Raw genomic sequence first — 21665 nt, forward strand, 5'->3', positions numbered from 1 at the left:
TATAAAGGACTTAAGAAATTCAGACCTTTAAGAGGGATAATTGTGTTGGAACAATATCAGACAAGGCTAAAAAATGACAATCCCTGTTCCATGATTTGGTAGAGAACACAGTAATATAAACTCCGCTCTACATGTCAGTTTACCATATGAAGTTTACCGCCATCCATGCTGCTAGCACAAATCCTATGATTGTGTCAGCCTTTGACACGTTTGCTAGCCTTTTTAAAGGAAAGAATCTTAGGTGCGGAGGGGCAGATGTACCACAGTGATGCCATTTTGGCAGCACAAAGAAGTGATAAAGCTATTCTAAGTGGGTAAGTGAGCAGCCAGAAGCTAAACAAGCCCACAGCAGCCCTGGAGGCCAGGGAGCAGATAAGTGGCATAAATCCATTTTTGCCCCCTGCCCCCAGGTGCCATACCAAATGAAGCTCAGCTGAATCTGAGGACTGCAGCCATTGAGGTATGAGCTCAGCAGATGCTTAGTGATAAGGAAATACTAATTTTCCAAATATACTACAGTGTAATTCTTAAGCGGAGTCAAATAATTGTTGCTACTGTGAGTAAAGAATACAGCAGTTATTAAACGTTGCTGGATCAATTATGTGTTAAATGCAGTTTTAATTTTGTAGGCAAATGTGAGTTTTGCGCAGTAGAATATGTATTGCATTCATCAGGAGAGCATTAGCTGTTATCCATTTCACCACGAAGGCTGGGGGAAAATAAATGAAATCAGTACATTCCCCTCAAATCTACAGTATTTCATTAGCCACTGTTTCGAATGCACTTACTGTACCTGCCACTCAGTGCTTTGAAGCCTCAGGCAGGTCTATTTCAGTAACCTGGAATCCCTTTTATCAGATCATTCTGACACACTCCTGGTGGTGCAAATGCACAGAATGTCACTTCAGGAGAAAATAGGCAAGAAATAGTTTTTGCTCTGGGCAAAATCCTACGCCATGCTATGTGTATGCACTGGGAGTGGGGAATACAAATCCTCATTCCTCACTAGAGCACCTCATCTGTGCAGCACTGGGTACTATTCTAACACAGCTCGTTTTTTGGTTCTAGGCTGGGGGAGTGGCTAATGTGCCCACTACTGCTTTTATGGGCTGCTAACTTGAGGGCTAGGTTAGATTCTGCATACTCCTTTGACGCTGCAACCACAGTGTGCTGTGGTTGGCAGGATGCTCTAAGTGGGGCAAATACAACTCTTTTGTGTGTGTGTGTGTGTGTGTGTGTCTACCACAGACTGTCTCCATCCCACCCAACACATGCTGTCTTGATCCATCCTGTGACCAGAAGGCAGAATGGCTCAGGGACCCAACATGTCATCCACACTGCTCCATTCCCACACAGCTTGTAAGCAATCCTGTTCTCACTCTTTTCAACGTGCTCTATCTAGTCTGTGGAATCTAATTTAGTAAATTCCCTTCAAATTTAGGGAACCTTTATGAGCTCTTTCCTGTTTTCAGAGACCTTGGAAAAGGGCTGATTTAAAAGCCTTAAAATACCACAGCAATTTCAATGTTTTCAAAAATATACAAAGCCATTCAAGACAAAATGAACATGTTCTGTGTCAGGGAATTCTTTCCCAGAGCAGAGATTTCTCTTCCCAATTTAACCAGTTCTTATTTCCAAGAAAGCCCTATTGGTAACAGTTTTACCTTTCCCTCCTTATAGAAAACTGTCTGCATCTCCCAGCTTCAGACTAGCCATCTTCTGTTACTGAGTTTCTATATCACTTTTTTTTTCCTTGCCAAAAGAGGAGCATATATTCTTAAATTGTCAAGGTCTAGGAAGCTTTGAAAAATTCTCTCTAAATGTTCAGATGACTCATTCATAACTTCATCCTAAAAGAATCCTTCATTTCTGGTAAGCGATGGACTTTCTGTATCAAAGGCAGTCTAGAATTTTAAAGTTCAAATTGCTTCTTATTTACAAGAAGCAAAATGAAGCAAAACACATTAACTTACAGAGAGTTCAGAGTACATAGTGGAATCCAACCAAACCATCAATAGAAATCAAATAATTCAGTTGTTTCAGAGCAATCAATTACTGTACATAGCAAATACTGAAGTCAATATTATGGGGAAATGAAGCTAATTGATTTCTGAGCAAAGCGGTCTACACTTATTTATATACTCTCATGATACATGGTCCAGAATGAAAGGCTGTGTGAGGTAAGGCCATATGCTATGAATTCTAATGCACCGGTGGCTGAAAAACAAATCAGAAGAAAATGATCTTGGTGGAACTGAATAGATTGTCATGGCTGTATGTTGCATTGCTGGAAAAGGACATTCAGACGCATGCCACAGTCAGGTACAGGATGCTGTGGCAATGGGTTAAAAACTGTGAGTTCTGCTCTGTATGCTCTGTTGTGGGTACGTGGCAGGGGATGACCAGATCTACTGGATGCCAGATGAAAAGCAGGATCCTGAGGGAAAGGACATCGTGAGAGATGCAAGGAACAGAACAAAATACCAATTCAGCTTTGCTTTGATTTCCACTGATGTCAATGGAATCACACCAGGGATTAATTTGGCCAGTTACCCGTAGAACTTGGTGACAATGAGAGGGGTACCCAAGCCACAAAATTCAGATCCAAATGTTGAACCCTTAAAATTCAGGGGTGCCTGTATCCAGAGTTTTGGTTCCACGTATCACAGAGATGGGCCCAACTGCAAAATGGGGATCTGGGATGAGCTTGTTTAACATTTGTACTGTGGCAGCACCTTGGACCTATTGTGCTGATCCCTATACAGATACAGCATTGCCAAACTTTTGAAATTTTATTGCAAGTCTCATGATATTCAACGTATTGTTTAAAACTCAGCCCTTGGAGTCATGTTATTTCATAAGAACCTCAGATTTCCTGTTTTACAACCTGATAGTTCTGATTCTTTGTCCTGCACCTTGTGCAGTCATTTAAATCGGTGCAGGCTGGTTACAAAATGCAGATGTGGTAGTGGTTTGCATTCACTTTGCATGGGTGAAAATGGCTACACATCGGTTACAAGGCAAAGGAGAATCAGGCCTAAAAGTTCTTACATGTTGGTTAGTTTTCTTCAATCAGACTTGAACAAAATGGGGTTGGAAGGGACTCAAACTCAACTAAAATGCTAATTTAGGAAACCGCAGGGCAAAGAGAAAGGAACAGCTTGAATAGAAGCAAGGGACTGGAAAGGGACCATAGCCTACTTTGGAGGGGCAAGTTATTAGGCTTGGTAGGTTGCATACTTACAAAAAAACAACAAGGTTCATTATTCTTTTTATTTTAACTGGCAAAAAAATGAGTGGATCAAACCCTCCCAGAGAGAACTCCTGCTCAAGGGTCAGGGAACCCTGGGCCAGATCCTCATATGGCTCCACTGAGTACATCAGTTTATACCAGAAGTGATTTACAGCAGCTGAGAAGATGGCCCTATGAAGGAATAGCATTTGCCCGCACCCAGTCCCAGAATAGACAGAGGGTTTTGGGTCCTGCGTATTTTGGGGCATGTGTGGAGGCCTGTGCCTCTGTGATGCTTTCTCTGTCCAGCCCTACAAGGCTCTTACTGTCCACTCCTCCCTGAACCAACCCTTTGCTGTCCATGGCTTTCACACAGCAGAGGAGGAAACGGGGTTGGACCATCCTGACAGGGCAGCACTGCCTTTGTAAGGAATCCCTGTCAGAATGGTAGGCTTCGCAGAATTCAGTTTTATCTTTTTTGACAGGTAATGTGTTTATTTTTCACCTTTTTTATTTTATTGATTTAAATGTTCAGTTGTGGGAAATTAAGGGGGTGTCAGACAATGGTGGGGGGATCAGACAATAATTATTTAATGACTGTAGACGTTGAGATTCGAAAAGCTAAAGCTTTATAACTGTTAAAACACAAATGGTCAACATCACATGTCAAAGTATCCATAAATCAAACTCTAATAAGTTGTCAAGCAGCATTTCTCTTACATTGTACATCTATACATTTTGATTAGAGATGGCAATAATTTTTCATGGGTTTGTGTGTAAGGTGAAATTGACATTACCGATAATCTAATCCTTCCAAGGCTACAGATTGGGATGGGACCATGCCACAGATCAAAAGTCTTATGCCTCTGGTCCCTTCTCCCTTCTGCTCACCCTTCTCTCTGAGATCAGTGAAGTCCAAATGTTGTCTTGAAGCAGGGCCATCCCTGTGGGGGTGAGGGGCCTGGGACAAATCAGCATAGGCATGGGAACTAGGCGTGCGGGGGGGGGGGGGGGGTTCCTTCAGCACCCACAGGGTCCAGGCTGCCAGCTCCACGCCTGGGGCTTTGCTCCCGGTCTCAGCTGGGGGGTGGGGTGGGGTGGACAGGTGTAAGGGGGCTGGCTTTCAGCACCCTCACTTTTAAAAATATTCCAGCACCACTGCAAATCAGACCTCGCTGGCTTGGGGGCCCTGCTAGGGTTGCCAACTTTCTAACAGCAGAAAACCGAACACCCTAGCCCTGACCCTTCCCTGAGGTCCTGTCCCCTGCTCTGCATCTTCTCTGAGGCCCTGCCCCTGCTCAGTACGTTCCCCCTCCCTCGGTGGCATGCTCTCCATCTCCCTCCCTCACTTTCACTGGGCTGGGTCAGGGAGTTGGGGTGTGGGAGGGGGGTGAGGGCTCAGACTCTGGGGTGGTTCCAGGGATGAGGGGCTTGGGGTGCAGGAGGGGGCTCTGGGTTTGTGGGGGACTCAGGACTGGGATATGGGGTTGGGGCTCAGGATTGGGGTGCAGGCTTTCCTCGGGCAGCTCCTGGTCAGCAGAGTAGCAGGGCTAAGGCAGGTGGGGGGGCCAGGATGCTCCACGTGCTGTTCTCGCCTGCAGGCACTGGCCCCCCAGCTCCCATTGGCTGTGGTTCCCAGCCAATGGGAGTGTAGAGCCAGTGCTCTGGGCGGGGGCAGCGCTCGGAGCTCTGTGGCCACCCTGTCTAGGAGCCGGATCTGCTGGCCGCTTCCAGGGCGCAGCACGGTGCCAGGAAAGTTAGGGACTAGCCTGCTCTAGCCCTGCAGCACCCCTGATCAGACTTTTAATGGCCTTGTCAGTGGTGCTGACCAGAGCCGCCAGGGTCTCTTTTCAATCGGGCATTCAGGTCGAAAACTGGACACCTGGCAACCCTATTTATATTCCTCCTCAGGCTCCATGCCAGGGCCAGTGTTGTTTAATGTGTTTATTAAGGTTCTGGAGAAAGGGATGAAGAGTGAAGTGGCAAAATCTATGTATGATTGTTTAGGTGAGTTAGCACGGGCGAAGGCTGTGAGGAAATTCAGATAGGCCTAACAAAGCTAGGTGAATGTGCTGGAGAGTGCCAGATGAAATTCAACAGCAACTCTGCTGAGGGCAAGAAATGGGCTTGTTGGGAGCATAGCCAGTGAGTTCATACATACATTGCGAATACATAGGAGCATCCATTGGAGAGGGTCAATGGGCCATCACTTACTCCACTTCCCCCTTAGCGGCAGGCCACAAACTGTCTATGTGGTATCAGTACCCAAAGCATACGTTTGGACTGAGAGTCACTTTCCTCAAGCCTCACTGTGCACAGCGGCCCCCCCCCCCCCCCCGCAGGAAAATATTTTTACCCTGGCTTTGCTCCAGTTTCCAACACTTGGCCCATTGTTGCAATCATAACAAAGAATCAAGAATCTCTAATAAATAAATTGCAAAACAAACAAAAAGAGAAGAATTAAATCCATATTTTAAACCTACAACAAAATATGATTCTGTGAATAACATGGAACTAATTCCATATAGGTTTCTAGTGACATTAGAAACTGTTCCTATTTTGTTCCAATTATTAAGTTTTCCAGACCCAAAGAGGAAAATATGTGTTTTTGGTGTAGGTGACTTTTGTTTTAGATTAAGAAAAATAACAAAGACTAGAAATAGAATCTGAATGAGAGAGAGTGTGTTCTGACTCTAAGATCTTCCATCCTGAATTCCTACCTCTACAGCAGACTCCTAACATTTGAAGTCAACAGATATAACTGTGTTTAAAGTTAGGCACGTGCTTACACATCTTGCTGAATCAGGGCCCTCGTTAGTAGGGGCTGGAACCCTGCAGGAAGCTACATGTTAATTACTACTGACTCACTGGGGCAAACTCAATACTAGAAATAAGGGGTGTATGGCAGAGGGAGCTGGGGTCAGGGACAGACAGGTCACAAGGGAAGAACCCCTATAAGCAGCAGCACCTGGGGAGAAGGCTTAAGCTGGGGGTTGATGTAGGGTTAATTTGTAATTTCACTGGAATATCACAACAGAATTCACTCTGGTTTTAAACCACTGCAGAACTTGCACTCTTCTATGTATCTGGTTGGAGTCTGACAAATGGTTTTCTATATGGTCGGGGTAGCTGAAAAAGGATAGTGTTTGATTTTACATAATGCCAGTAGAGCGCACTTGTTCTCAAACTCGTTTGCATACTGTGAACCGTGGCACCTGTTAAGACAGAAATCTTCACATAGATCATCTCCTCTCCCAGGCTTCCAACCCTAATTCTAAACAATCCCTGAAGCAATTATAGTGTTTGCTTACACAAAAAAAGCACTATTAGGAGACCTCTTAAAGTGACAAGATGAAAATAAACTTGCTTTAATGCAATGGGTGTAGTTACTTGGTTATGTTGCTCATTTTAAAATTTAAGTCTATTTCCTGCCCACAGATATAGGGTGCAGGAGGGTACTCTGGGCTGGGACTGAGAGGTTCAGAGGGTGGGAGTAGGGTCAGGGTTGGGGCAGCGGGTTCGGGCACAGGGGTGGGTGAGAGCTCTGGCTGGGGGTGTGGGCTCTGGGGTGGAGCTGGGGATGATGGGTTGGGGTGCAGGAGTGTGCCCTGGGCTAGGATCGAGGGGTTTGGAGGGTAGGAGGGGGATCAGGGATGGGGCAGGGTATTGGGGCAGAGGAGGCAGTCAGGGGTGCAGGCCCTGGGCGGCGCTTACCTCAAGCAGCTCCCAGAAGCAGCGGCATTTCCCCTCTCCGGCTCCTATGCGAAGGCGCAGCCAGGTGGCTCTGAGCTCTTCCTTGTCCGAAGGCACCTCCCCCACAGTTCCCATTGGCTGCGGTTCCTGGCCAATGGGAGCTATGGGGGCAGCGTTTGGGGTGGGGGCAGCGTGCAGAGTCCCCTGGCTGCCCTTATGCATAGGAGCTGGAGAGAGGACATGCCAGCTGCTTCCCGGGAGCCCCACTGTGTGGTGCCACCAACCAGAGTGTCAACAGCCTGGTTGGCAGTGCTGACTGGAGCTGCCAGGATCCCTTTTTGACCGGGTGTTCCAGTTGAAAACCGGACACTTGGTCACCCTAGGCCCCGCTCTGCATTGGCGGCTGGGCCAGTGGGATGGATCCAGCCTGGTGCTGGGCCGCCTGCTGCTGCTGGCAGTTGCCGTCTCCTACCGTGCAGCTATTGTTGGCCATAGCGACAAGGCAGCTCAGGGCTCTGGCCGGGATGGGGGACTTGCAGCACCATGTCTTCCGGGACTGACCGCACCGGCCAATCACACTGGGCCCGGAGACATTGCCCTGATTTGCCCTACCCAAGGGCCTTGAACTACACAGAGGTGTCTGTGAGCGAATATGCTGTGTAGCTGGCACTCTCTGATTGTTATACACTCTTCAGTCTTATCCTCCCAGTCTCTTCCTCTTCCTTTCACCCATGGAAGTGCACGGGAGGATCAGACTAGTTGATATTACAGTACTCCAATAGCAAACCACTAAGGGAAGGGGCATGTGATGGAGAGAAAAAAATCAGTACACAGAGAGATTTCCATCTTCCATGGGTTTAAAACAGTGAGAAATGGTTTCAGAATGGTGACAAACCATTTTACCATGACCTTTGAAATGATTAGTCATTGCACAATACCTCCTGCCATACAGACGTCACGTAAAGCAAATGATCATGGCTTCCCCTCCCCCACGCCAGTGCTTACTGCGGTACCTCAGTGGCAGGTGCATTAGTAATTAGTACTCAGTTGAGATTAGAATGCAAATTTAGAGACACAAGGACCAAACCATAAGCACAAACCTGAAGCAAAATAACATGAAAATCTTATCCATGAAAAGTGCTGCATTGCATTTTGAGCCCTTTTCAAAACATATTGGCATATGAATTATTCAGAGCAAAATCACCAGCGTAAGAACTAATGTTTATGAGTCTGATACAAACAATAATTTCATTAGCTCAGAGAGAATTATTTAATATTAATAGTTTTGTAACCATGCCCTGGATTTACATAACACACAGCAGTGTTGTTATTATGCTAATGGGGGAAAAAACTATATTGACACTAGAAATGCCTTCTTGGAAAGCATGATCACTTTTTAGGGTTCAATTCTACAATCCCTGCTTACTTTGAACAGCATTTACTCATGCAAGTAATGTCACTGACTTCATGGAAGACACACTAGGCTTCAGTGGGCCTATTCAAGCGAAAATCAAGGGGAGTAAAGGCTGCAATATCTCGCTGTATTGTGCCATATTGATTTAGTACATTATGCTGACAGGAGACATAGTCACGCATTTCTACCTGCCATAATATTATACATAGAATTATCTTTCTTTTCAATGTCCTTGCATATACGGATGAATGGGTTGGCTTTAAAAATACCCCTCCAAAAATATCTAAAAGCAAATATTAAGTACTGAGGAGTATAGAGGGAAATGCAGCAATATATCAGTATTCCTCTTTGCCAAAAAATAGCTCTAACTATAAACAGTCATTTACTGGATTTTAGAATTGAGTGATGGGCAGTTACATATAAGGTCTGATGCTGCTGAATGCAGGTGCAAAATTGTAGAGAATAGAGGAATTATGCGTATTCTGTTTTATAGATATCATATGCCCCTCAAGTTATCTGTTTGATATGAACCTGCCTGACTTCCAGGTGTTAAATCAAGACTGTTAAGGGAGAAATCACTTGGAAATGAAACAATGGCAATTAAGGTTCCTTTGGGAAACAATGACTCTCAATGGGGAAGAAACTCCATGCTTGGCTCCATCTAAGCTAGAACTGTTGCATTGTTCCCAAGGTTAAAGCCTTGGATTCAAGGGGATCTAAAACTTTAAAGGCTCCAGAAAAGGGAGGCCCTTTGGGTAAGCTAGGAGAGGCTGCCCAGGGTGTGTCAGTGAACAGCTGACAGGATGGCAAATATGCACAGAGGGAGAAAGAGAGAAAAACCGCAGCAAGGACAGAGTGTGCATGATGCAAGCAGGACAGACTGGCTCTCCCAAACCAGAGATGGGAATAAACTGGACTTCCCTAAGCTATGGATAGAGAGGTTAAACTTAGGTAAGGAAGGAGGAGTCTAGGCTTTTCATTTGTTAGCCCCATTTTCCTAAATGCTTTGTGCCTGTGAGGAATAAAAAAATAATGCTTTGTTCTGAGTAGGCTGCTTCTGTGTTATTGTAAATGTACTGTATGCTGTCCCAGGCTCATGGAGGAAAACTCTTACACATGCCAGAACTGAGTTGGGCCTGTTGTTGACACAGTTGGGTTAATGGGGGGACAGGGTGGGGCTGCAGCCCAGAGATCTAGTCGGAGAGTGATTGGACTGCATGATTCGCAGTGAGGCACAGGAAGCCAGGCCTGTCACTGAGGGGTGCACTTGCGGGGAGTAAAAGGGGTGTAAGTCGGCCCTGTAGCTGTGACAGAGTTGCATATATAAATGCAAATCAGAAAGTTCTCCCTGAACCTTGATCCTGCATTAGAGAGAGTGCTGCTGAACTGCCACCACATAATTCCTATCTTGCAGCAGGAGTCAGGCCAGAGTGTGGAACATGTATGAGTGGCATGTATTCACTGCACAGCTAACCAGGCTCTTCTCTGGGGTTTAGCCTAAACCCACCAATCACTCAGGTAAATTTAAAGTGCAATAGCTATTCCATTCTAGCTCCCTGTCTGGCCACTCTTAGTCTGCATTAAAACTTCCTTTTGGAGGTTTAACTTAATCCATTTCCAAAGTCCAGGCTATTTTCCCATGTAAAAAAGCTCTTATTTGCCGCCAGTCCTCTGCCCTCTTGTGAGTAGGGAAGAAGGTTTGAGGGCTGAAGGCTACATGTACCACTTGTGTAGCCTCTAGTCAAACTTGCACTGCAGTGCAACCACCTTGCAGATCCTACTGTGCAAGGATTTGCAGGCTCAGGGAATTATAGGCTGGACAGTGAGTGACACTGGACTTTGCAAACTTTATTTTTCTTCAGTTTTATCTTCTATTTAACAGAAGAGATGGTTGTGATGAACTTGTCACAATATGTCCTAATCGTGCATGGCTTGCTTTTGTTGTTAACATTTCACCATCTCCTGTACTGGAAGTGGTGTGGATTTTACATATCCCTGCAAGCATTTATGTATTTCAAACTGTCATAGCATGAAAACACAGTATCAACTGCATAAGTGCCATTCTTTTAGCAGTTGGGCAAATGCCAAACTGCTCTCGGGACTAACACTTGCTATGGTGCGGCACCTTCTCTTCCCAGATTGTATTTAGGTGGAACAGGCACACAGGGCCAAATTAATCCCATCGCTGAAGCCAAAGGAGTTACACTGAGGATGAAGTTAGTCCATTAAGCATTGCACCTAGCTTGCACATTAGCGACATTAATCTTGTAGTTCAGGAATAAGAGTCACCTTGAAAATAACATGCTGATACTACTCAGCACATAATTAAAATAACAAATTCTTCACTATATTTGAGCCTGATTCTCAGTTAAGACCTTTAACACTGCACTAGTAGTGACAGGCGCCTTAAAGTACCACCCACTTTAAGATTCCTTTCCACTGGCAGAGCGATGTAAACAGGCTTCAGTGTAACAGCGAATCAGGTCCATTTGGCTTTTGATTTTATCATAGAAGTGTCCTCTGCTGCAGGTAAGGACCCATCACTGCTCCTTGATTATATTTGTGGGCTAAGAACCCAGTCATCAGTGTTTGCAACATTGGTTCCAGCTGGTAATTTGCCACATTAACTCTCACATCAGGAATGGTGCTGTTTTGGTTTCTTTCTTTTTAAAGAGTTTGTGTTAAAAAAATTAAAGTCTTACCCATTTCAAAATTAGCTAAGGTGTGTGTTTGTGTGTGGGGGGAAGTGAAGTTTGATGGTTATTGAATGCTTATTTTGTCGTTGGTAGAGAACTCAAGAACAGGGTTGATTTCAAAAACTGAAATTTGGCTAAAAATAAAAAATAAAATGTGACTACGAAAAACTGGAGCCAGCAGAACGGGAATCAGCCCAGGCTTCCAGGCTGATAAGCTAAGGGCCAAATTCTTTAGTCAGCTATTCAGGCATGACTCTTATTAAAAACAAGAGGAATTATTTGTGCTGTCTGTGGGGGCAGCATTAGGCCCTGTGTTTTTAAAAGCCCTGCCAACATATTTATCTAGTAGACAGAAATTTCTTATCTGGTTTAAATACTAACTGGTACAAATTAAAAAAGTAGTGTTGCTGTGTGCCTGTTGTGTTCCACCCCAGAGCTGCTACCTTTTTGGGATGGGTTACGTGATGCTAAATGTAGGTTATCCATGCATGAATCCAGTACGCAGCTGTGCAACCTACTTGGGCTCTGTGGCAGTAGAGGCTTATGCATGTGCTCAGGTTGTTATCCTCTCCAGGAGTGAGTGCAGAAGCCTTGCATGGTCACTCACTCCTCCCCTCTGCACTCCCGTTCCTCATGACACTACGGAAATGGTGCATATTTAGCAGTAGCACTGGGAGCGTGGATGGGAGCTGGCTTCCTACTAGCTGAGAGACAATCCTCAGTGAGTAACTTAAAAAGGGTTAAGTGGCCTGAAAGCATCATTACTGGCTGACATGCCTGAAATGGATCTGTCAGGCTCTGGGGCTGGAGAACCCCGCTCTTGACAAGTGGGGGTGGGGGGAAGGGGAGCAAGGGGACTACTGAAGGGAGAGACCCTGCCACTGACTTGGACTGCATTTGGGCACAGGGAGCCACCCACACCGAGCAACTTGCAGGCTTGATGCTTTTGTGAGTGGACGATCCTAATGTATAGCATTGTACTCCAACTGTAAACAGACATAAGTGTGTAGTCCAGGGTAAACCTGGGTAACCCACTTCTCACCCATAGTGCCTACTATGCCACGGCCCAGTCTGGTCATTGTTATCACTACAGCATGAGGTGTAAATGGCACAGTGTGTAAGGCAGTGGAGAATCAGGCCCTGAACTGCCTGCCTATGGGTCAGGTAGAGTCTCAGCCACCCAGCTGCCACATCTGAAGATGTTGTTTGGAGTTAATATGAATAACCAGTCATGTTTGTGTCAACATTATGACAGTTAATGATGCGCCAGACAATGATGTTTTATTTAAAAGGCACAAATACAAGCATGTGACGTCCGAGGGCATTTCACAAAGTGTAATTACATGGAAAACAGATGTTCAATTGCAGGCGTAACTGGGTTTCAACTTCAATGTCTTATTTATATTTCTGATTGAGGTTTTTCCCCCCTAAGATGAGAAACAGATTCCATGTGACTGATTCATCCTCATTCACCTTTGCAATACACTGAATCTCTACGGCTGCTGATCACTGATCAGACGGACGGTATCTGCTCAGAGAGAGGCAATTAATCATTTTTACAGTCAAAAAGCTTGTTGTCTTGAAGGTTACACCACAATTTAATCCCGGGGGATTTCTCTAAAAATGTGCTTTTGATGGATAAAGTTATGCCATCACCACCTCGGTTTATTGTTTTTTTCCCCAATATCCTTAAATCGTGGGGTATTTTTGCAGTGGTATGTCACATGGAAGTTTGGGTCAGAGTAGCATGTGGCTTGTTCAGCCTGGGTATGCAAAGAGAGGGGAAAGGTCACACACTCCCCTTCCCTTTGGATCCTACACGTGAGCCAGCCACAATGTAAACGGGGAGTACAAGTAAATCCACTGGTGGGGTGACAGGCTCCACTGTGTGGGCTGGATGAGGCAGGACAGGCCATTGTGGTTAAGGCATGAACCTGAGCCCCCGGAAAACTAGGCTCACCTCCTGGTTCTGCCCAAAATTTGTGACCTTGGGCAAGTCACTTAGTCTGAGGTTATCTGCTGCATGCCGGGTGGCCCTGAGCAAGAGAGCTGCAAGCGTATGGTGCCCTCTCTCTCAAATCTGGCTGAGCAGAGTTTGGACAGAGTGGAGAATGAAGGCGTTACTCTCTGTGCTTCAATTTCTCCATATAAAAGTAGGAAGGAAAAAATACTTTCTTGCCTCACAGGGGAGGCACTCAGATACGACCGCTGTTGGAGCGATCCAAGGATTTAGCTAGGCAAATGGCTTACAACTGGCTAAATGAACACCTTCATCAGTGTCTGCTCCTCCAGCGGCATTCTGGCTGACTCATCCAGGACAACTCCAGGGCCTTCTGCTTCTTTGTAGCCACGGAAAGTGCAGTCAGATCCATTTTCTTTTTGACCCTGATATTTGAGGAGGCTTTTTTAATGTGAATTTTCAAGTATGGGATAGCTAGTTTTCCTGTCCTCCTTTTCAGTCAGACAACTGGTGAAATGATCAAGAGGATGACGCATGAAAAAAGAGAGCAGAGCAGACGTGTGTGTGTAGGCAGGTGCCAATTAGTTTCTATGCTGATTGCTGATTAGACAGAACGAAAGGATGAGCCAAACTGGAACTTCATAGTGCCTGGGAGCCCTAGTCACCACATTGTACTAGGCACTGTACTCACACAGAACAAAAAGATGGTTCCTGCCCCCAACGAGCTCAAATCCAAAACCCTTCAGCTCTCAGAAGTGGGGTGGGTTCAAGTTTTACTCCCAGCTTCAAATTCTCCCCTACGTTTTGGTTTAGAGATACAAACTTTAAATAACCTATTTTCCATTTCTGGTTCAGATGTTGAGAAAACTATCTTGTTCAAACAACTGATCTCATGAAATGATCTTCAATTGGGGCCAAAAAATCTCATGAGATTTCACACCTGAACACACACCCTGATTCACCCTCAAATCTAACCCCTTGAATCGAATCAGAATCCGGACCCAATATTATCTCACTGCTACATCTCAGAGCAGAAGCAACAAAGTGGCAGGTTGCTTGTGTAGTATCCCTTTCAACAGGGACCAGTATGCATTTGAGAAGTTGACTGGTCCACAAACAATGGCACAACATGTGTCCTCTAGGTTTCATTAACAATAAGTGATGCAGGAAAAGTTGTAGGTGAAAGATCTTTCTAAGAGCATGCTGAGAGACCTTTGTTTATCTGGTCAGAGCCTGGTCCCAGGGTGCATTTCTGAGTCCCTTGTGTCACACCAAACTAGGTCTCTCCTGAAGACTGACCCGCTTTATCCAATTCCACTAACATTACTACATGCCATTCCTTGAAAAACCTCCCCAAAAACTCAATTTCTTCTCCTCTGTATTATGCTAATTATACATACTTATGTGGCAAGGATTTATTTCCCTTTAAAACTTGGGATAAAGTACGTACATGATTGTCATGTCATGAAGAAAAATCCTGGATTTACTGCAACCTAGTTGAGTGAGCCTCTTCTTGGTGACTAAGGGTATGTCTACGCTACGGAATAAGGTCGAATTTATAGAAGTCGGTTTTTTAGAAATTGGTTTTCTATATTTGAGTGTGTGTGTCCCCACAGAAAATGCTCTAAGTGCATTAACTCGGCGGAGTGCTTCCACAGTACCGAGGCTAGAGTCGACTTCCGGAGCGTTGCACTGTGGATAGCTATCCCACAGTTCCCGCAGTCTCCACTGCCCATTGGAATTCTGGGTTGAGATCCCAATGCCTGATGGGGCTAAAACATTGTCGCGGGTGGTTCTGGGTATATATCGTCAGGCCCCCGTTCCCTCCCTCCCTCCGTGAAAGCAAGGGCAGACAATCGTTTCGCGCCTTTTTTCCTGAGTTACCTGTGCAGACGCCATACCACGGCAAGCATGGAGCCTGCTCAGGTAACCGTCACCCTATGTCTCCTGGGTGCTGGCAGACGCGGTACGGCATTGCTACACAGTAGCAGCAACCCCTTGCCTTGTGGCAGCAGACGGTACAGTACGACTAGTAGCCATCATCGTCATGTCCGAGGTGCTCCTGGCCATGTCGGCTGGGAGCACCTGGACAGACATGGGCGCAGGGACTAAATTTGGAGTGACTTGACCAGGTCATTCTCTTTAGTCCTGCAGTCAGTCCTATTGAACCGTCTTCTGGTGAGCAGGCAGGCGATACGGATTGCTAGCAGTCGTACTGTATCACCTTCTGCCGGGCAGGCAAGAGATGAGGATGGCTAGCAGTCGTACTGAACCATCTTCTGCCGGGCAGGCAAGAGATGAGGATGGCTAGCAGTCGTACTGTACCATCTTCTGCCGAGCAGCCATGAGATGTGGATGGCATGCAGTCCTTCTGCATCGTCTGCTGCCAGCCAAAGATGTAAAAGATAGATGGAGAGGATCAAAACAAGAAATAGACCAGATTTGTTTTGTACTCATTTGCCTCCTCCCCTGTCTAGGGGACTCATTCCTCTAGGTCACACTGCAGTCACTCACAGAGAAGGTGCAGTGAGGTAAATCTAACCATGTATCAATCAGAGGCCAGGCTAACCTCCTTGTTCCAATAAGAACAATAACTTAGGTGCACCATTTCTTATTGGAACCCTCCGTGAAGTCCTGCCTGAAATACTCCTTGATGTAAAGCCACTCCCTTTGTTGATTTTAGCTCCCTGCAGCCAACCCTGTAAGCTGTGTCGTCAGTCGCCCCTCCCTCCGTCAGAGCAACGGCAGACAATCATTCCGCGCCTTTTTTCTGTGCGGACGCCATACCAAGGCAAGTATGGAGGCCGCTCAGCTCACTTTGGCAATTAGGAGCACATTAAACACCACGCGCATTATCCAGCAGTATATGCAGCACCAGAACCTGGCAAAGCGATACCGGGCGAGGAGGCAACGTCAGCGCGGTCACGTGAGTGATCAGGACATGGACACAGATTTCTCTGAAAGCATGGGCCCTGCCAATGCATGCATCATGGTGCTAATGGGGCAGGTTCATGCTGTGGAACGCCGATTCTGGGCTCGGGAAACAAGCACAGACTGGTGAGACCACATAGTGTTGCAGGTCTGGGACGATTCCCAGTGGCTGCGAAACTTTCGCATGCGTAAGGGCACTTTCATGGAACTTTGTGACTTGCTTTCCCCTGCCCTGAGGCACATGAATACCAAGATGAGAGCAGCCCTCACAGTTGAGAAGCGAGTGGCGATAGCCCTGTGGAAGCTTGCAACGCCAGACAGCTACCGGTCAGTTGGGAATCAATTTGGAGTGGGCAAATCTACTGTGGGGGCTGCTGTGATGCAAGTAGCCCACACAATCAAAGATCTGCTGATATCAAGGGTAGTGACCCTGGGAAATGTGCAGGTCATAGTGGATGGCTTTGCTGCAATGGGATTCCCTAACTGTGGTGGGGCCATAGACGGAACCCATATCCCTATCTTGGCACCGGAGCACCAAGCCGCCGAGTACATAAACCGCAAGGGGTACTTTTCGATAGTGCTGCAAGCTCTGGTGGATCACAAGGGACGTTTCACCAACATCAACGTGGGATGGCCGGGAAAGGTGCATGATGCTCGCATCTTCAGGAACTCTGGTCTGTTTCAAAAGCTGCAGGAAGGGACTTTATTCCCAGACCAGAAAATAACTGTTGGGGATGTTGAAATGCCTATATGTATCCTTGGGGACCCAGCCTACCTCTTAATGCCATGGCTCATGAAGCCGTACACAGGCAGCCTGGACAGTAGTCAGGAGCTGTTCAACTACAGGCTGAGCAAGTGCAGAATGGTGGTAGAATGTGCATTTGGAAGTTTAAAGGCGCGCTGGCGCAGTTTACTGACTCGCTTAGACCTCAGCAAAACCAATATTCCCACTGTTATTACTGCTTGCTGTGTGCTCCACAATATCTGTGAGAATAATGGGGAGATGTTTATGGTGGGGTGGGAGGTTGAGGCAAATCGCCTGGCTGCTGGTTACGCGCAGCCAGACACCAGGGCGGTTAGAAGAGCACAGGAGGGCGCGGTACGCATCAGAGAAGCTTTGAAAACCAGTTTCATGACTGGCCAGGCTACGGTGTGAAAGTTCTCTTTGTTTCTCCTTGATGAAACCCCCCACCCCTTGGTTCACTCTACTTCCCTGTAAGCTAACCACCCGCCCCTCCTCCCTTCAATCACCGCTTGCAGAGGCAATAAAGTCATTGTTGCTTCACATTCATGCATTCTTTATTCATTCATCACACAAATAGGGGGATGACTACCAAGGTAGCCCAGGAGGGGTGGTGGAGGAGGGAAGGAAAATGCCACACAGCACTTTAAGCACAGCACTTTAAAGGTTTACAACTTTAAAATTTATTGAATGACAGCCTTCTTTTTTTTGGGCAATCCTCTGTGGTGGAGTGGCTGGTTGGCCGGAGGCCCCCCCACTGCGTTCTTGGGCGTCTGGGTGTGGAGGCTATGGAACTTGGGGAGGAGGGCGGTTGGTTACAGAGGGGCTGCAGTGGCAGTCTGTGCTCCAGCTGCCTTTGCTGCAGCTCAACCATGCACTGGAGCATACTGGTTTGGTCCTCCAGCAGCCTCAGCATTGAATCCTGCCTCCTCTCATCACGCTGCCGCCACATTTGAGCTTCAGCCCTCTCTTCAGCCCGCCACTTACTCTCTTCAGCCCGCCACTTACTCTCTTCAGCCCTCCACCTCTCCTCCCGGTCATTTTGTGCTTTCCTGCACTCTGACATTATTTGCCTCCACGCATTCATCTGTGCTCTGTCAGTGTGGGAGGACAGCATGAGCTCGGAGAACATTTCATCGCGAGTGCATTTTTTTTTCTTTCTAAGTTTCACTAGCCTCTGGGAAGGAGAAGATCCTGTGATCATTGAAACACATGCAGCTGGTGGAGAAAAAAAAAAGGGACAGCGGTATTTAAAAAGACACATTTTATAAAACAGTGGCTACACTCTTTCAGGGTAAACCTTGCTGTTAACATTACATACATAGCACATGTGCTTTCGTTACAAGGTTGCACTTTGCCTCCCCCCACCACGTGGCTACCCCCTCAACCTTCCCCCCTCCCTGTGGCTAACAGCGGGGAACATTTCTGTGTAGCCATAGGCAAACAGCCCAGCAGGAATGGGCTCCTCTGAGTGTCCCCTGAAGAAAAGCACTCTATTTCAACCAGGTGACCATGAATTATATCTCACTCTCCTGAGGATAACACAGAGAGATAAAGAACGGATGTTGTTTGAATGCCAGCAAACATACACTGCAATGCTTTGTTCTACAATGATTCCCGAGTACGTGTTACTGGCCTGGAGTGGTAAAGTGTCCTACCATGAAGGACGCAATAAGGCTGCCCTCCCCAGAAACCTTTTGCAAAGGCTTTAGGAGTACATCTAGGAGAACCGCGAATGCCAGGGCAAAGTAATCCTTTCACATGCTTGCTTTTAAACCATGTATAGTATTTTAAAAGGTACACTCACCAGAGGTCCCTTCTCCCCCTGATGGGTCCAGGAGGCAGCCTTGGGTGGGTTCGGGGGGTACTGGCTCCAGGTCCAGGGTGAGAAACAGTTCCTGGCTGTCGGGAAAACCGGTTTCTCCGCTTGCTTGCTGTGAGCTATCTACAACCTCATCATCATCATCATCTTCTTCGTCCCCAAAACCTGCTTCCGTATTGCCTCCATCTCCATTGAAGGAGTCAAACAACATGGCTGGGGTAGTGGTGGCTGAACCCCCTAAAATGGCATGCAGCTCATCATAGAAGCGGCATGTTTGGGGCTCTGACCCGAAGCGGCCGTTGGCCTCTCTGGTTTTCTGGTAGGCTTGCCTCAGCTCTTTCAGTTTCACGCGGCACTGCTTCGGGTCCCTGTTATGGCCTCTGTCCTTCATGCCCTGGGAGATTTTGACAAAGGTTTTGGCATTTCGAAAACTGGAACGGAGTTCTGATAGCACGGATTCCTCTCCCCAAACAGCGATCAGATCCCGTACCTCCCGTTTGGTCCATGCTGGAGCTCTTTTGCGATTCTGGAACTCCATCATGGTCACCTGTGCTGATGAGCTCTGCATGGTCACCTGCAGCTTGCCACGCTGGCCAAACAGGAAATGAGATTTAAAAGTTCGCGGTTCTTTTCCTGTCTACCTGGCCAGTGCATCTGAGTTGAGAGTGCTGTCCAGAGCAGTCACAATGGAGCACTCTGGGATAGCTCCCGGAGGCCAATACCATCGAATTGTGTCCACAGTACCCCAAATTCGAGCCGGCAAGGCCGATTTAAGCGCTAATCCACTTGTCAGCGGTGGAGTAAGGAAATTGATTTTAAGAGCCCTTTAAGTCGAAATAAAGGGCTTCATCGTGTGGACGGGTGCAGGTTTACATCGATTTAATGCTGATAAATTCGACCTAAAGTCCTAGTGTAGACCAGGGCTAAAGCTTAGGGAGGGGCTAATAACAAGCTCTTATCTTAATAGACTCACAGTTTTTATGGCTTTAATGCAGGAAAAAAATCCTTTCTTTGCACTGCTATGAATACCCAATGGGATGGGAGGTTAGCCTGTCTATGATGCTGAAATATTGCAGAGGAGGCGCTCAGAAAAGGATGCATCGCCTCTCTCCTTGACTCAGACATAGACCCACTGTGTGGAAGTTCCAGAAACTAAAATAATGCTCTTCAGCTACTGTAAAAATCCAATTTGATTTTAGATGGCTTTTGCAAGAGAACACAGTAAAGGAAAGGTGTATAAAAATTGAGATGTTATCAAGATGTACAATGCCTTTTTGATATTAGACTGTGGATGTGGTTTAAATACAGACTTATTCTTGTTCTGATTGAATTAGACCAGTCAAACTCTAGAGCTGTACTATCTTCTAATCAATTACTTTCAGTAATGCTGCAAAGCTCTCTGTGACATTACAGGGCCTGCACTGTGTGCGCAGCGGCAATTCAGATCATATCAATTGTTTTACTGCAACCTTCCTTTTGGTATTTTTGAGGAGCTAGAAGTGGTGCTAATAATAATGCTTTACGTTTATAGAAGGCTTTTAATCCCATTGTCCTTTCTGTCCATGCTACTTACTTCACCACATCTGGGGTGGAGTGTGGCATGCCCAGGACACAGCTCAGCACTAATAGGGAGGGGAAATTTTGGCCAAAGGCACCAGTGTAAAATCCTATTCTTATGGAAAGTGCCTTGGGATCTGCAGGGCTGGATTTTTTCAATAGGTTTATCAAAAGGAGCATTCAATTTTCTCATGATTGCTGTGATGGTGCATAACAGTTGGGTATTTGTACATGCCATTGGCTAATTGTATACTCCAGTGATCCCTGGCCAGCAGTACATTCCCTAATGGACCATTCCTGCCAGTGTAACTTGGCACAATTTGCAGCAACCTAAAGACTGCTCTAAGTGCCAATATAGTTCCTGAGTGGCGTAGGACTATGGGAAAGGTGATTTATAAACATCTTGTCCTCTGACCTCCTGAGTCCTGCAGGGAGTATAGCTTGGCTAGACCTGGAGAATCTGGCCTGAGAATCCAACCCGCCCCAGCATAAATTCAGTTTCATGATGTTTTATTATCCACAGTATCTTGAAAGGAGGAAGGGCTAAATCTGTCCCATTGGGGTTCCATGGAATCTAGGTATCTGAAGCTGGATGCTTAGGGCTTTAAACCAGCCTCTTCATCAGTAAGTATGTGTAGCTCAGTTCCTTGAATGCTTGATCTGTAAGTCAAATTACCCTGCTGTGCATGCTGATTACTCTTCTTCCAAATTAAAATCTATGCTTAAACAGCTTTTGTTTCTCTATTTAGTTTGTATTGCTACTCCTTTTGACCTGAGCAGTTAGCCAAATTCAGGGTCTTGTGGGCTGTTTCCATTAGCAGCAGAACACAGACTTCTTGTGTAACCTTGGGCCAGTCACTTGGGCCCAGATCCTCAAAGATATTTAGGTGCCCAACTCCCATTGAAATCAGTTAGGCTGGTCATGAATATCATTGTGTGATGTATGTATGTGTTGTGTATAGTTGTGTGTGTGCGTGTTGGAAATATGTTCTTAAATATGTTTTGGAAGCAGTGGATAAATGAGCCTGCCTTAGACAAAGTAATGTGAATTTATGTGTCTGGGTCTAGCTTTGTAAGCCATGGACAATGAAAGTACATAATACACTAAACAAAACAATCAACTAATAAGCAGTGCAGGCAACAGCTTGGTGAGCACACCAGGGGGCACATGGGAGTCTGAACCCCCAGGAGGACTTCCTGGCTTTTGAGGCAAAGACAATGGACTTTGTCTTTCTTCTCCCCTTATATTTCCCATTCTTGTTACTCATCACTTAAGGGACAGCACCATCTGATTCTGTGAATGTTGGATCCTCATACCTGGAGGGCTGGAGAAGAGGGTAGCTTGGTGTAAGTGAGAAACTGTATTAGGCAAAGACATAGCATGCTAGAATTAAGTTTTATGCACTAGAAAACATGTTATATTTTGTTTTGCATATAACTATCTTCTTTTTATCTCTGCTTAATATCATTTAAATCTGTTCTTTATTAAAAAACTTACTCTTAGTTTTACTACAAACTATCTCAGTGCTGCATTTTAAGGTAGAGGGTATCCTCAGCGAGGCAGCAGGCTGCTTTGTACACTTTCTCTTTGGAAGCAGCAAACTTAATAATTTCTGTG

This window comes from Caretta caretta, chromosome 9 (assembly GCF_965140235.1).
Source record: "Caretta caretta isolate rCarCar2 chromosome 9, rCarCar1.hap1, whole genome shotgun sequence".
Classification (NCBI taxonomy): Eukaryota; Metazoa; Chordata; order Testudines; family Cheloniidae; genus Caretta; species Caretta caretta.